This window comes from Emys orbicularis, chromosome 25, assembly GCF_028017835.1.
Source record: "Emys orbicularis isolate rEmyOrb1 chromosome 25, rEmyOrb1.hap1, whole genome shotgun sequence".
Lineage (NCBI taxonomy): Eukaryota > Metazoa > Chordata > Testudines > Emydidae > Emys > Emys orbicularis.
The window spans coordinates 17,436,027-17,451,919 of record NC_088707.1 but is presented as its reverse complement, the minus strand read 5'-3'; the positions used below and the strand labels follow the sequence as shown (position 1 = coordinate 17,451,919).

Sequence of the window (15,893 nt, the reverse complement as noted above, 5' to 3'; positions counted from 1 at the left end):
TTAACTTTAATAAAAAATTTAAAACCTGTTTTTATCAGTTTAATATCTGATATGTCCTTTATTTGAGGACTGTATGTTAAATTTGATTTTTGAAACAGGAGGCTGGAATAGGAGCTTGCTCTGTCCACCTCATACATTGCATTGTCTCTGGGAACGGGGCATCTCCTTTTGGGAAGAGTCTTTTGGTTAGAAAAACAGGAAGAGTTTCACTGTGAAGACGCTGGTTTGGTAAGTTTTTTGTTTGTTTGTTTGTTTTTTGTTTTTTTTAGAATAGCCTGGACTCATTGGCGTTTTGATTTCTTTGTGACAAAATATTGTTAAAACTTCTTGGGAGTGTTTTCTGAGTCTATAGATGTGGGTTTCTTTGTCTTGCTGGAGGATTGTTTTAAAAGCCGGGTGTGACGGATTGGGTCACAGAAACCCCTTTGGGGCTGCCACCAGATGTGCCTAGATTACCTGCGAGTCCGTTTTCCCTACCAGCTTGGGATTTCAGTACCTTGCCTGTTTGAACCAGATGTGCTTGCCTGCTGCAAACACCTATCCAAGTCTGAACCACGTCCCCCACAAGCTGCAGGCTTAACTGAAAAAGTTTAAGAAGTGCTCCTGTCTCCAGCACTCAGATACCCAGCTCCCAATGGGGTCCAAAGCCCAAATCAGTCCGTTTCCCCCTGTATAAAGCTTATCTAGGGTAAACTGTAAAATCCTGTAACCAGGGCTGCTGCCTAGCAGCCTGCGCATCTGCCTGCCAGCGCTCGAGCTCGTAAGGCACTAATCCAGATACTGGCGGCTAGGTGCTATTAATGAAAAATCAGCAGAGTGGCGCAGCGGATGCATGCTGGGTCTATAAACCAGAGAGCGATGGATCAAAACCATCCTCTGCTATGCTCGCGCTCATTTCTTTTGGCTCTGGGCCCTCAAGCGAGGCGGTGACCAGCAGAGCACCAAGAGCCTAGGCCATGAGGCAAGAGGTGGCTGAGGCGGCGGCCTTCCAGGGAGCTCCCCGGCACCTTTGGCTGCTTGGGCTGAAGCCAAGAGGCAGGCCTGGGCGTGGTGAGGGCCTCCTGTCCTGGAATGAGGCAGCAGTGCTTCCTTTCCCCCACGCACACACCGGCAGGTGGCTTCCTTTCCCCCCCACACACACACCAGCAGGTGGCTGCTGCCAGGGAAGCTCTCGGGATGCTAAGCAGCTCTGTGTGGCTGTCAGGGGAAAGAGCCAAGGCTCCTGACTCGACCTGCCATTGACTTGCGTGGCTCTGTGCTCCGTCAGCCGGGGTGGGGGCCAGGCTGCGGACGTGACTCAGGCTTGGGCAGCATGGCCGTGCTTCCCTGACGAGGCATGAGGCAGGCTAAGAGCTTTGTGCAGCCTACAGAGAAGTGGGAGGGAGGCGTCTTCGAGCCGGCGTGTCTCGTCTGTTTCTCCCTTGCCCCTTGGGCGGAGGCGGGAAGGGAGTGAAACATTCCCGGCTGAAGGTTTTGCGCTCGGCCTTGAGGATTAAGCCCGAGCGTCCAGCATGGCTGCTGGGAGATGGGTTTCTGAATGGCATCCAGCGCACTCTTCGGGACACCAGCTGAAAGCACTGAGGCCAAGAGGGATGGTTTTGAGGTGGCAAAAGGGGGCCTTTGAGGTTTCCAGCAGGTCTCGAGGAGCAAGGAAGTAGCACGGGCTTACCACTGTCCCTGGGTGGACTCGAACCACCATCGTTTCAGTTAATAGCCAAACACGCTGACCCATTGCGCCACAGAGAGATGGCTGGATGGAGCGCAAAAGTCAGGAATCAGCTCAGGGTAGCGTATACCATACGTGTGCAGCAATTAGACAAGAAACAGCAAGGAACTGGACTGGTATGGAGTGAAACTGTATCTTATGTGTGCCTGATGACTGTACGTTTGAGAGAGTTCTCTGGGAAGGAGCAGAAAAGAGCATTGGGGCTGCGGTACAGCACTTGCATACGCTTTCTTTGACCTGTTTTGCTGTAAGAGTTAAGAGGGAGAGATTGTTAGTCACAGGTCAGTGGGTGGGTATATGCAAATTCGGAAGTAAAAATATTATTTCAGTTATACCTTTCTTATCAGTTTAATGTCTGATATGTCCTTAATTTGAGGACTTCATATTAAATTGATTTTTGAAACAGGGATGTAATAGGAGCTTGTTCTATCCACCCAATGCATCAATCTGGGTGTTGCAGTGTTTCCAGGACTGGTGTATCTCCTTTTGGGTAGAATGTTCTGGTTAGAAAAGCAGAAAGAGGTTTACTGTGGTGATACTTCTTTAAAGCAGATTTTTTCAAATAGTTGAACCATCTGAAATCTCTAGCGCTTTGGTTTCTTTATGATAAAATATTCTTACAATTTCTTGGTAGCATTTTGTGAGTCTATAAACATGGGGTTCTTTGTAGCCCCATCTCAAAAAAGATATATTGGAATTGGAAAGCTTCAGAAAAAAGGGCAACAAAAATGATGAGAAGATATGGAACAGCTTCTGTAGAGACAGAGATTAATGAGATTGGGACTTTTCAGCTGGGAAAAGATGACTAAAGGGGGATATGATGGAAGTCTGTAAACTCGTGACTGGTGCGGAGAAAGTAAATAAGGAAGTGTTATTTATTCCTTCTCATAACACAAGATCTAGGGGTCACCAAATTAAATTAATAGGCAGGAGGTTTAAAACAAAGAAAAGGAAGTATTTCTTCATACAACCCACAGTCAACCTGTGGAACTCTTTGCCAGAGGATGTTGTGAAGGCCAAGACTATAAGATGGTTCAAAAAGAACTAATTGCTTTCCTTTGTTGGACCAACTGCCAATGGGCTACAAGCAGGGAAAAAGAGAACAAAGGAGTCAGGCAGCTCTCCTTGAGCCAAGACAGGGCACAGGGACCAAGCCATCCTAGAACAACCTGTAGAATAGGGCAGTCATAAAAACATGGGAAAATAACCAGAATAACAAAGACACAGCTTCAGCGGGGGTTAAGGAAAAATTGTAAACTGCTGTAAAGGGCACTCTCAGAGATTTTTTTTCTTTTCTTGAGCAAGTACTAGGAAAAAATGCAAACATAATCCCCCACTACCACAAACCATACAGCTGAATACCTTGCATTTACAGAGATCATAGTGATCAATGCATCTCCACTGCAATAAATAAACCTCACTCATCAAAAACCACCTATGTCACCATAGTAGCTCCCCTAACAAATAAGTATAAGCTACTAGCACCCAGCTGCCACCCACCCTCGCTCACCCCACACCCTTAAGCCATGGTGGGGGACACCACGACCACGACCACTGGCCCCACCTACACCAGCCCCCACTGCCGCGAGCTGCCACGATGTGTCACCGGGGCCCCATTGTTCTCCAGACCAAGCCCCAGGTGCCAAATATGGGCCCACCTTGGCAGCCTGCTCCCGCTCCCACAATGCTCTGCTTGCACACATATCTGCATACGTGCCCATGCGGTTCCGTCCCTCCAGTTGGGCCCCTCCCGCTGCCTGCCCGGGCCCGGCGCACTCCCCTGGCCAGCCCCGGCTCTTCAGCACTAAGAGCTCAGCCGCCAGCTCCCCCAGGTGCCCTTGCCAAAGTGCCACCCGGTCCCCGCCGGGGCCGCTGCTGGGCCCGCTCTCCCCGGCGGATGGGTGGCTGCATCACGGGCTGCAGCCCAGCTCAGAAAAGGAGGGGCCCAACAAAGCTGTAACCTGATTTCAAGACACTTCAGTTATGCCCTAGAGTCGTAGCCGGGTTCAGTCCCAGGAATCCAGGGTATCAGAGAGACAAGGGAATAGCTTGTCTTGTGGACCAACTACTGCTGGGGAAAGAGAGAAGCTTCCATTGTGCTTCTCTCTCTCTCCCCACCAGAAGCTGGTCCAATACAAGAATTACCTCTCCTGCCTTGTCTCACGTCCGTTTCTTGTCATTGCAGAAGGTCAGGTGTTGTCATCCACTCCAGAAACTGGAAGGCCACTTGATGACTTTTCTTACATGCCAAGTGAGTGTGAGTGCACAGGCAGCCAGCGCTGTTTAAAGCTGTTCCCATGTATTAGGGTGACCAGACGTCTCGATTTTATCGGGACTGTCCCGATATTTGCTTGTTTGTCCCGCGTCCCTACCGATGTGCAGTCAGGACACTGGACAAACAAGCAATTTTGCCCTCCCTGAAGGGCTCTCGCCCCCCCACCCCCGACTCCACCCCCTCCTTCCCCCATCGGCTCCCTCCCCAAATCCCCACCCTGGCCCCGCCTCTTCCCCAAGCAGGTGGCATTCCTCCTCCCTCCCAGGCTTGCAGCTGGAATGCCTACACAAGCCTGGAGGGAGGGGGTGGTGGCCGGCTTCCAGTTCCTGGAGCTGGTGAGTAGGGGCACCGGGCGGGCAAGGGGGGCTGGCAAGGGGGCTGCTCCCCCAGAGGGAGACGGGGGGCTCCAGACCCCGGCAGCGGCGGGGGAGAGCGGCTTGGGGCTGCACCAGTGGCCATGTAAAGTTTATCGGCTTGGGGGGGACCCTGGCTGGCTCCTCGCGCCTGTAGGGGGGTAGCGTCCCCGCCCCATGCCAGCATGTCACGCCGGCCGCCGCAGGCCAGGTAAGGAACCGAGTCCCCACCTCCCCCCTCGTCCTGGCTCCTCATCTGAGCCCCCACATTGCCCTCCTGGGGGAGCAGCCCCCTTGCCAGCCCCCCTTCCCCGCCCGGTGCCCGTACTCACTAGCCGCAGGAACTGGAAGCCGACCACCATCCCCTCCCTCCAAGCTTGCGTAGGCATTCCAGCTGCAAGCCTGGGAGGGAGGAGGAATGCAGCTCAGCTGAGGAGCCAGGACGAGGGGGGAGCCAGGACTCGGTTCCTTACCTGGCCTGTGGCGGCCGGCGACACATGCTGGCGCAGGGCGGGGACGCTACCTCCCTACAGGGCAGGGTGAGGACTGGCGGGGGTCCCCCCCCAGCCGATAAACTTTACGTGGCCACTCACGCAGCCCTGAGTCGCTCTCCCCCACCGCTGCCGGGGTCCGGAGCCCCGCGCCTCTCACTCCAGAGGCTCCTTCCCCGCGGGGCGGTGGGAAGTGCCGCATGTGCCCGGGGCCCTGAGGGGGGGTGGGGCCGTGACGCAGCCGGGGCCTGCTAAACCCAGGGTTGTGAGTTCAATCCTTGAGAGGGCCACTTAGGGATCTGGGGCAAAAATCAGTACTTGGTCCTGCTAGTGAAGGCAGGGGGCTGGACTTGATGACCTTTCAAGGTCCTTTCCAGTTCTAGGAGATAGGATATCTCCATTAACTAATTTCCCCGGCACCTGCAAAACGGCTTTTTTTTTTTTGGTGGGTTTTTTTTTTGCTCCCCCCTCCCCCCGCGTCCCGATATTTCCTGTCAGTGATCTGGTCACGCTACCATGTATCAGGTGAGCTGCAGCTTAGCGAACCCCAAGGATCTGAGGTGAGCTACTTTGCAACAGAGGCAGACCAAGCAGCAGGTCCAATGCCGGGTCACACCCTGGCTGGCAGATAGAATCTCAATGTAGTATCATCGGCTGCTGCTGTTCCTGCGTTCCCTACTTCCCAGAAAGCTCAGCAGAAACCTATCCCAAAGACCACCCTTGGTGCCTCGTGGAAGACCCGGACCACCTGCAAGAACGAAAACATTAGGAGGTGACTGAAGAAACCCCCCGTGGATACCTCTGCAGGGAGACCTGGCAACAGAAGGACAGCTCTTCCGGGCCTCACATCCAGGAGCAAGAATATCTCAACAGCTCTTCAGGAGGAGGACCCCCAGAGTACCCTGCCTGCTTCCCAGGACCAGGATGCTGAGCGCTGCCCTGCTGGTCTAGAGAAGGCTGCCATGGGAGGAGCCCCCCCAATGACCCAGGACCAGGATGCTGATCGCTGCCCCGCTGCTCCAGAAAAGGATACTCCAGAAGGAACCATCTCCTCAACCCCAGACCCCGAAATCGCTTACCACCCACCTGTCTGGAGGAGGGCCACTCCAAGGGGAATGCGCTCCAGAGCCCTGGATCTCGATGACGCTCGCTGTCCTTCCGGGCAAAGAGACATCATGGCCAGTGAGTCCAGCACCTCCCCAGGAGCGACTTCACCTCCTCAAGCTTCTGTCACGGACTCACAGATCGTGCCCACTCATGGCCCCGTGTGGTCCGTGGGGGTGCCCTGTCCAGTGCGGCAGCCCTTCTCGGGGGTCCACTCTCTCTCTGGGTCAGGCCCCTCCACCTCCTGGAGCCGCACATCTCTGAGCCTTAGCACGTCTGTCTCTCGCCGTAGGCCCCCTCAGGGAGTCCACTCGCTCTGGACCCCCCGGGCTTCCACCCCCGAAGGGGTTGATGCAACCCTGTTCTCTAGACCGGATTGACAGTCAGCCAGCGTAAAACAGGAGGGTTTATTGAGAGTTGAACACAGCACAGGAAACTCTCAGGGCCTCAGGCCTGGCCTCCCTCAGCCCAGCACATCCCAGTCTCTCTGCATCCAGGTGGGCTCTGCCTGCTCCCCCTCTTCAGCCCAGAGCCCCCCTGCTTCCCAACTGGGCATCTGATATCACCAGCCCCAAGCCCCGCCTCTGTCCATTGTCTTTTCTCCAGGTAAACAGGGTCGTAAACAGGGTCACTGGGCCTCCTCTCCCCTCTTCTGTCCTCTGGCCCCCTCTGGCTGGAACCGGCTGGTTAGGTCACGGGGTCCTCTCTTTACAGCCCATGGTCCTCCCACTGGCCAGAACCAGCTGCGACTCCTGCACTGTGTCTCCGGGTCGTCAGGTCACCAGTCGCTGGGTGTCCATTCTCCAGGGCATTGGCTGGGGTCCCAAGTTCCCTCTCCAGTCCTCTGTAACAACAAACTCCCTGTCCCCTCACCTCATTAAACCAGTAATACCCAGGGACACTGAGTCGCACTCCCTCTGCATGAAAATCCCCCACTTCGTCACAGCTTCTCTACCAGACCCAGAGGAATCACCTGGTGAGTCTGCAGGCACAACAGAGGTCCGCCGCACAGAGGGTGAGGCAGGGGAAGGCGACTGCATCTACCTCCAGTACCCGCTCCCTACAGGTCTCCTCCTCTGCCCCTTCTGCCTCCCCGTCCATGGAGTCCAGACCCTCGGGGACCTCAGCAAACACGTTCATAAAACCTACAACAAACGGATTGCTTTCCGGTGTAGTCGCTGCAATGAACCATTCGAGACTCAAAAGAAATGCAAGTCCCATCACGACACATACAAGGAACCCCTCACAACCACGAAGGTGAATCCCACTGGCATCCTGCGGGTTCCAACCCTGACCCCCACCGATGGTCCGGCTTCAGCACCCCAGCCAGCATCCCCAGAGTCACAGCAGGTAATGGGGGACCAACCGCCAACTAAGGGAAACGCAACCCCCACCTCGAGGGCTGACGATGCCACCAAAAGGACCAGTCCCATCTCCAGAATCCCCACACTGGACCCCACTGTGAGGGGGATCACCGCCACCTCCCAGGTCAACAACCTCACCAGACGCCTCAGCAACCTCATAAAAAGCATCCGGCACAACACGGATACGAGATGGTGCAGCGCTCCCCCTGCCGTAGGAGCAACTAGCACCGCCCCCCAGGCTGCATGGCGAGACCCAGCCAACGGAGGAACCTCCCGCAGCCCCCAGATCCCACGGCCGGACCCCACCCCCGGGAGACCCAACACCTCCTCTAAGGTTACCCAACGAGCCTCCGACCGCCAAAAACCCCATGCCCCACCGAGGACCCCCCAGCCAGATGCCGCCCGCAGAAGAACCAGAACCATCCCCAGCACCTCCAAACATGTCTGCGCCCCCACAAAGCCCAGCACCGGTGCTTCCAGAACCCCACTCCCTCCCGGAAGATCCAGCGCTGCTTCAGAGACACCGAGAGCTGCCCTCCCCACCGCACCAGGACCCCCGCCTCAAGACCCACCTGAACACCGCTCCCCAGTCCGAGGGACAACAAGGACGCAGACTGTCCCCACACCACCTGAACCTGCGGAGACAATGCAGGAGGAGGAGCGATGGCTGCAAGCGAGGGTCGCCACGCCGTGGCAATCCGCCTGGATGGAGGAGCTGGCAAAGGTTGAGGACTTCGAAAACTTTGACACCCTGATGGACAGACTGACCGCAGAACTGTCTGCAGAAATTACGGCCAGAAGGAGGGTACCCTAGGAGGCTGCACTGGCCACTCGCAGATTCCCTGCGCCGAGCCGTAACAACACCGCCAGAGAAGGCAGGAGAGGGGACGTCGTCCACCGCTACGATCCGGCAGCTGCATCCCATATTCAGAAACTATACAGGATGAACCAGACGAAAGCCATGAGGGAGATCCTCGACGGGACCTTCTCCTACTGTGCCATCCAACCCGAGAGGCTCTACTCCTACTTCAAGGACATGTTTGATCACGAGGCCCAGACCAACTTGCGACGCCCAGAGTGCCTTCCCCCGCTACCCCGGATCGACCTGGAGTGAGATTTTTCCCCGCAGGAGGTGCAGGTGAGGCTGACGAGGACCAAAAACACTGCCCCTGAAAAAGATGGCATCCGCTACCACCTGCTGAAAAAGCGAGACCCCGGCTGCTTGGTGCTCGCTGCCATCTTCAACAAATGCAAGCAGTTCCATCGCGTTCCCCGCTCCTGGAAAAAGTCCATGACCGTGCTCATCCACAAAAAAGGCGAACAAGATGACCCCGGCAACTGGAGGCCCATCTCCCTCTGCTCCACCATCTACAAGCTGTATGCCAGCTGCCTCGCAGCAAGGATCACAGACTGGTCAGTGTGCGGGGGCGCCATCAGCTCAGTGCAGAAAGGTTTCATGTCCTGTGAGGGATGCTATGAGCACAACTTCCTCCTTCAGATGGCCATCCAGAAGGCCAGGAGGTCCAAGAGGCAGTGCACAGTAGCATGGCTTGACCTGACCAACGCCTTTGGATCCTTACCCCACCATCACATCTTTGCCACCCTGGGAGAGTTTGGGATGCCAGAAACCTTCATCCAGATCCTCCGGGACCTCTACAAGGACTGCACCACCACCATCCATGCCACGGACGGAGAGACGGATGCGATCCCCATCCGCCGCGGCGTGAAACAAGGATGCCCCCTTAGCCCCATCATCTTCAACCTGGCCATGGAACTGCTCATCCGAGCCATCTCCAGCGGCCCGACCGGCTTCAACTTGCACAGCAAGAAAATCAGGATTCTGGCCTATGCGGACGATCTGGTCCTGACCGCGGACAACCCAGAGAGCCTCCAAGGTATGCTAGATGCCACCAGCCGAGCTACTGACTTGATGGGGCTCTGCTTCAATGCAAAGAAGTGCGCAACTCTGCACATTGATGGCAGCAAAAGGGACTCGGTGTAGGCAACAGGGTTCCAGATCCAGGGTGAGCCCGTCATCCCCCTGGCAGAGGGGCAGGCATACCAGCACCTGGGCACGCCAACAGGTTTCCGTGTCTGGCAGACACTTGAGGACACCATCCAGGAGATCTTGCAGGACGCCACCAAGATTGATGCCTTCCTGCTGGCACCGTGGCAGAAGATAAATGCCCTGAACACCTTCCTGATCCCACGCATCTCATTCACCCTAAGGGGATCTGCCGCGGCGAAGGTACCCCTCAACAAGGCAGACAAGATCATCCAGAAGCTGGTGAAGAAGTGGCTGTTCCTTCCCCAGAGAGCCAGCAACGAGCTGGTCTACATCGCCCAGAGGCACGGCGGTGCCAACGTCCCCCGCATGGGTGACCTGTGCGACGTCACAGTGATCACCCACGCCTTCTGCCTGCTGACATGTCCTGACGCCACGGTAAGGAACATCACGGCAAACGCCCTGCATGATGCGACAGAGAGCGGATCAGCAGAGCCCCCTCCAACCAAGACATCGCCACCTTCCTGAGTGGCTCCCTGGATGGGGAATTCAGACGGGACGGGCGTGACATCGCTTCACTGTGGTCCTGCACTCACAACGCCACGCGTCGCCTGGGGAAGCGCATCGGCTGCCTCTTGGGCCTGGTCCACACTAACCCCCCACTTCGAACTAAGATACGCAACTTCAGCTACGTTATTCACGTAGCTGAAGTAGAACTATCTTAGTTCGAACTTACCGTGGGTCCACACGCAGCAGGCAGACTTCCCCGTCGACTCCGCGTACTCCTCTTGCGGAGCAGGAGTACCGGCGTCGACGGCGAGCACTTCCGGGATCGATCCGGGATCGATTTATCGCGTCTAGACAAGACGCGATAAATCGATCCCAGAAGATCGATTGCTTACCGCCGGACCCGGAGGTAAGTATAGACATACCCTTGGAGTGGTGCAAGGAGCGCCAGGAGCTGGGAGTCCAGGTGCCACAGATCAGGTCCGACGACACCATCGTCACCCCGAGTGCCAGGGGCTTGCTGGAGAGGACTCTGAAGACTGCCATCCGCTCACTGTATGTGGAAACCCTGAAGCGTAAACCGGACCAGGGTAAAGCCTTTGACTTGACCAGCAACCACTTCCTCGCCAGGGGCGGCTTCACCTGCTTCGCCGACTGGTGATTCATCCACCGTGCCAGGCTCCACTGCGTCCCGCTCAACGGAGCCGTCCGCCACGGGAACTGAGACAAGCGTTGCAGGAAGTGCAGCTACTCCAACGAGACCCTGCCCCACGTCCTGTGCAGCTGCAAACCCCACTCCAGAGCCTGGCAGCTGTGCCACAACGCCATCCAGAACCGCCTGGTGAAAGCCATCGCGCCACGCCTGGGGGAGATCTCCGTGAACTGCACCATCACCAGTACTGACAGCCAGCTATGACCTGACGTGGTCATCACCAACAAGGCCCAGAAAAAGATCATCCTCGTCGACGTCACGGTCTCTTTTGAGAACAGGACCCCGGCATTTCACGAAGCCCCAGCTCGTAAGCTGGAAAAGTACGCCCCCCTGGCTGACACCCTGAGAGCGAAGGGCTACAAGGTGCAGATGGACGCCCTGATTGTCGGAGCCCTGGGCGCCTGGGACCCCTGCAACGAGCATGTGCTGCGGACCTGTGGGATCGGTCGACACTACGCATGGCTCATGCGGCGCCTCATGGTCTCAGATGCCATCCGATGGTCCAGGGACATCTACATCGAGCACATCACCGGCCACCGACAGTACCGGGAGGCGTGAGCCAGAGTGACATCGTTCTCCCACTATGAGAAAGGGACAAAGTGACCTTCTCCGTTGGATCATATGAACTGGAACCATAAACTCCCTGAACATTAAATCTCACCAAATGAGGGTCAATCCATCCTCATCATCATATCCACTCATTATACTCCACACCCAAACATAGCCACTCTATGAACTTCATACCCTCATATCTCAATGCCTGTACTTTGACCCATCAACCTTTTACCCCCAATTGGGGATATTGCAGATTATGTATTCCTTATGCCACCTGATCTTAAACCAAACTTTGCACCCTCGATAATCTGAATGTTATTCCCTGATAACCAGAAACTTCTATACTCAAACTCTGTTCACTAGTTTTTTTAACATCAGCTTAATAAAATTTTTATGTTGTTCGAGATCCCGGCTCCTGTTACTTTGCAAGGCGTGTGCGTTTGCTCCGGGTTTTAGCCGGCTAACACAGCGGGGGGCCGATTGCCGTCTGGCTTCCCCGCCCAGCTCCTTCCTCCATGTGCCTGGGCATCAGCGGGTCTGTCTCAGGAGAGCAGTTTCCCCCCTCTCCTCGCCCCATCCCAAACTCCACCCAGCTGGGGACCGAGCAGGGGCAGCCCCTTGAGCGCCGGAGACGGGCCGGGAATCTCATTTGCATACCCACGGTGCATTGCAGACAACGAAGCGAGTCCCTGGTCAAGGGGCTGGTTTTATTCCCAATGTCCCCGCTTCTGATGATCAAACTTGGGACTTAAATCGGTTCAATTAAATTTCCTCTTCAAGCGAGAGGTTTAGCGGGCTGTCATTGTAGTCACCCTGAGTTGAGTACAACGCGCTTTTGCCCTGGTGGCGCCTCTGACGGGTGGCCTTTTTACTCTGGTTTTTTTTTTTTCAGATCATATAAATTTTTTGTCTTTTACTTAAGATTTTTGTGAAGAGGAGTGTTTATGCGTTTCTATCCAATTTTTTGATGTTTTGCTTCAGTGTGGCTGTTCCTTGTTGTTGTTGTTGTTTAGGAGGAAAGAAACTTGTGGTTGGACTTTGTTTCTTGAGTTTCTTTAGAGGTCTCAAGTTTAACTTAAAAACAGACAATCAGAGTTTTGAGAGAAATATCTTGTATATTATCTTTAGAGCTCCATGTGTTAGTGAGATGTTATTCCAGAAGAGAGCTATTTCATGATCTATATTTGCTTAGCTATTTGGTTTCATGTGTTTTTGGTATTAGTGATTTGCTGAGGCATAATGTAGAAAATAACTTACAGATATATTTTCAAGTTTCTTTTTTTTTTTTATGCATCATTTCATTTCCAAAGGAAGGAATTAGAATAACTAGTCCCCATGTTTTCTGTGTTAATATTGAATGGTACAAAAAGGGTATTCATACTGGCCTATCCGGTTATTCTAGATGACTTTATGCAGCAGAGCTCATTAGCAATTAATTCTTTCACCCCCATGATTTCCTGTAAGAAGGCCAGAGTGGGTTAGACCAATGGTCCATCTAGCCCAGTATCCTGTCTCTGACGTTGGTCACTACAAGAGCTTCTGGTGGAGTGTACAGAACAGGACAATTTGGAGTGATCCACCCTCATCTTCCACTCCTGGTCTCTGTGTAGTCGGAGATTTAGGGCTTGCCTCAAGCATGGGATTGCATCATTGACCAACTTCACTAATAAAACTGGATGGACCTAGTCTCTATTAACTTCTCTCATTCTCTGTGGAAGCCAGTTATACTTTTCGCCCTCACAACATACCATGGCAAGGAGTTCTGCATGTTAATATCGTCAGGTGGTCCTCCCTCCCCCCACCTTTCCTGTATTGTGGGAAAGGGTAAATAACACTTGGCTCTTCACTTTAGCCCATTCATTCCCGGTTTTATTGTCCTCTCTCACAGTGGTTCTCAACCTTTCTTTACCAGGGGCCCCTAAAATTAAATACACAGCCCTGCGGATCCCCAGCTAGAGGTGAAGCGGGGAGAGGGACACACGGGGTGACCTGTCCCCCACGTTCTGTCTTCCATATTACCATGCTCCCTGAAATGCTAATGTAACAGGGCAGAGCAGCGGCGTGTTTCCTTGGCTAGCTCCTGCCTGCTCGTGGAGTTAGTGGCTGTGAGGCAACCCTTACTGATGGCAGGGGGAGATCTCTCTTCTGCAGTGATACTGCAATTTTTTGTTGTGCCCCTCCTCCCTTTGGGGGGGGGGGAGGGATAGCTCAGTGGTTTGAGCATTGGCCTGCTAAATCCAGGGTTGTGAGTTCAATCCTTGAGGGGGCCACTTAGGGATCTGGGGCAAAATCAGTACTTGGTCCTGCTAGTGAAGGCAGGGGGCTGGACTTGATGACCTTTCAGAGTCCCTTCCAGCTCTAGGCGATAGGATATCTCCCCCCGCAAACGAGGCAGGCAGGCTTGGTGGCCCTCGGAGGTGGGTCAAGCCCAGGTTTCTTTTGGCAGATGCCCAGTTGAGAACCAATGTCTGTAGTCTCGTCTCATGCTTTGGAAGCCTGCTATTTACCCCTTTGCGTTGTAAAAATGGACTATTTATTCCTACCCTTTGTTTTCTATCTGCTAACCAGTTACTGATCCATGAGAGGGCTCGAGCCGTCTGGATTAGCTCGTGACTGTGAGTGCCGACCTCAGGGCAGACAGTTAAGAAGCAGGGCGCAATCCCCGAATTGGTTGTGTGTTCTAGACTTAGATTTCACCAAGTCTCAGATTATGTGCTTGTTAGGCCTTTTTAAACCAAACTTGCTATTTTTGGATAATTTACGCATTATATAGAGGACTAGCTTGAATAAAAATGTTAAATCTGTTCTTATCACTTTAATAACTGATACTTCCTCTATCTGAGGACTATCTATTAAACTGATTTTTGGAATAGGGAGATGGAATGGCAGCTTGCTCCATCCACTGCACACATCGCCCTGTTATTGCAGTACTGAACCTCCGGGAACGCTGGACCTCCCTATGGGGAGAATATCATGGTTGAAGAGCAGCAAAGAAATGTGGTGTTGTCTGTGTTGTCATTTGGTCTGTACTAAGAGTATGGCTTTGAGTCATTTGTATCTCTTTGGTTAGTTATTAGTAACATCTTATTATTAGGCCTCTGAGTTGAAAGGCTGCACTTGCAGATTTTACTGTGTCATTGTTTGTAAGTCAGTTCAACAGCTGCTTTCTTAGGCTTGGTCTACACTTACCCCCCAATTCGAACTAAGGTACGCAACTTCAGCTACGTGAATAACGTAGCTGAAGTTCGAAGTACCTTAGTTCGAACTTACCTCGGTCCACACGCGGCAGGCAGGCTCCCCCGTCGACGCCGCGGTTCCCCCGTCGACGCCGCGGTACTCCTCTCGTCTAGCTGGAGTACCGCAGTCGACGGCGATCACTTCCTGGTTCGATATATCGCGTCCAGACCAGACGCGATAAATCGAACCCGGAACTTCGATTCCCAGCCGCCGAACTAGCGGCTGGGTGTAGACAAGGCCTTAGTCTATTCTGTGTAGGTTCTTAAACCGCTCTCCTTAGTATACCTTCCAGAATTGATTGCATGGTTTGGGTCATTCTTTCCCTCGTTTCCCTACAGAAGAGAAATTTTCCATCCCTTTCCCGTTTGGAAAGCGCCACTGTTTTAACTTAGGAAACAGTCTCTGTAAATGTTTCGCCCAGATGAGGGATAGTTCATAGGAGCAGAAGAGGAGGAAGGTTGTGACCCTTTGAGTCAGATTCATAGGGTTTAAGGCCAGAAGGAACCAGCCGATCACCTCAGAGAGACTGAGGTGCACCAATGCCCGAGGCCCTGCAGTGGCAAGGAATTGATTTGATGCGATTGACCATACGTTTGAGATAGTTCTGTGGGAAGGAGCAGATGAGCATTGCTGCTGCGGTATAGCGCTTGCATAGGCTTGCTTTGCCCTGTTTTGCTGTAAGAGTTAACAGTGAGAGATTGCTAGTCACAGGTCAGTGGGTGGGTTTGTGCAAATTAGGAGTGTACAGGGAACTGTCTTTGAACAGAATTGTGTGTTACAGGTTCTTGCTTTGAATTCTTCCACTGGAGTCATTTCGGGGAAGTGAGTCTCACTTAGAGTTACCTAGCTACGGTGTTCATTGCATGGCTGGGAGCTCGTCGCAGTGAGGTAGAAAATGGTGGGGGCAGGGGTGTTCGTGCGTCACAGAGTATCAGCATTGCTTCTCAGCTCTTGATGAGCTAAGATCAAGTGTTTTTTGTATTTCTTTGGTTTATTAGATGACAGGCGCAGGGTCTAAAACAGAGCTTGTAGGTACAGGAAGCAGGACTCCTGAAGCAGGTCCATCTTGGGGCTAGGGAGGCCAGATCTCAGTTCTGGGCCTTTCTCCATTTCCCCAGCCAGTTCCAAACTGAAACTCTTCAGCCTCTCCTCTGGCTTTTGTCTTTTTCCTGGGCCAGGAGGTCACCTGAACTTTTTGTTCTCCAACACCTTCAGTTGGTATCTTTGCAGGGGAGGGGCCCAGGCAATCAGTTACCAGGAGACAGGGTGTTGGCCATTCTCTGTAGACAGTATCACACCTGTCCTCTAAGGCTCTGCAGCAATCACACAGCCCAATCCCCCCACCTAGATTCTTAAGAAATGCATAGGGGAAACTGAGGCACCCACACAGTATTCAGAGAAAACATTAAGAATATTCCCAATGCATCACACTGCTATCCCAGGCCTGGGCTCCCCACACACTGCTCTGCCAGCGCCCCTCACTCCGGCCCTGCAGCCCCTGGTGTCCCAGTCCTCAGCTCCTCCCACAGCTCTGCCGGTGCCCCTCCCGACCCGCTGTCACTGC

General features: G+C 53.7%; 3 pseudogenes; all 3 read left to right on the top strand.

Moving 5' to 3' along the window:
- On the top strand, positions 1 to 167 carry LOC135894719 (U2 spliceosomal RNA; annotated as a pseudogene).
- A 1,878-nt stretch (positions 168 to 2,045) lies between these two features.
- LOC135894721 (U2 spliceosomal RNA) lies at positions 2,046 to 2,211 on the top strand (annotated as a pseudogene).
- Positions 2,212 to 13,869: 11,658 nt separating this feature from the next.
- LOC135894718 (U2 spliceosomal RNA) lies at positions 13,870 to 14,050 on the top strand (annotated as a pseudogene).
- The last annotated feature ends 1,843 nt before the right edge of the window (positions 14,051 to 15,893 follow it).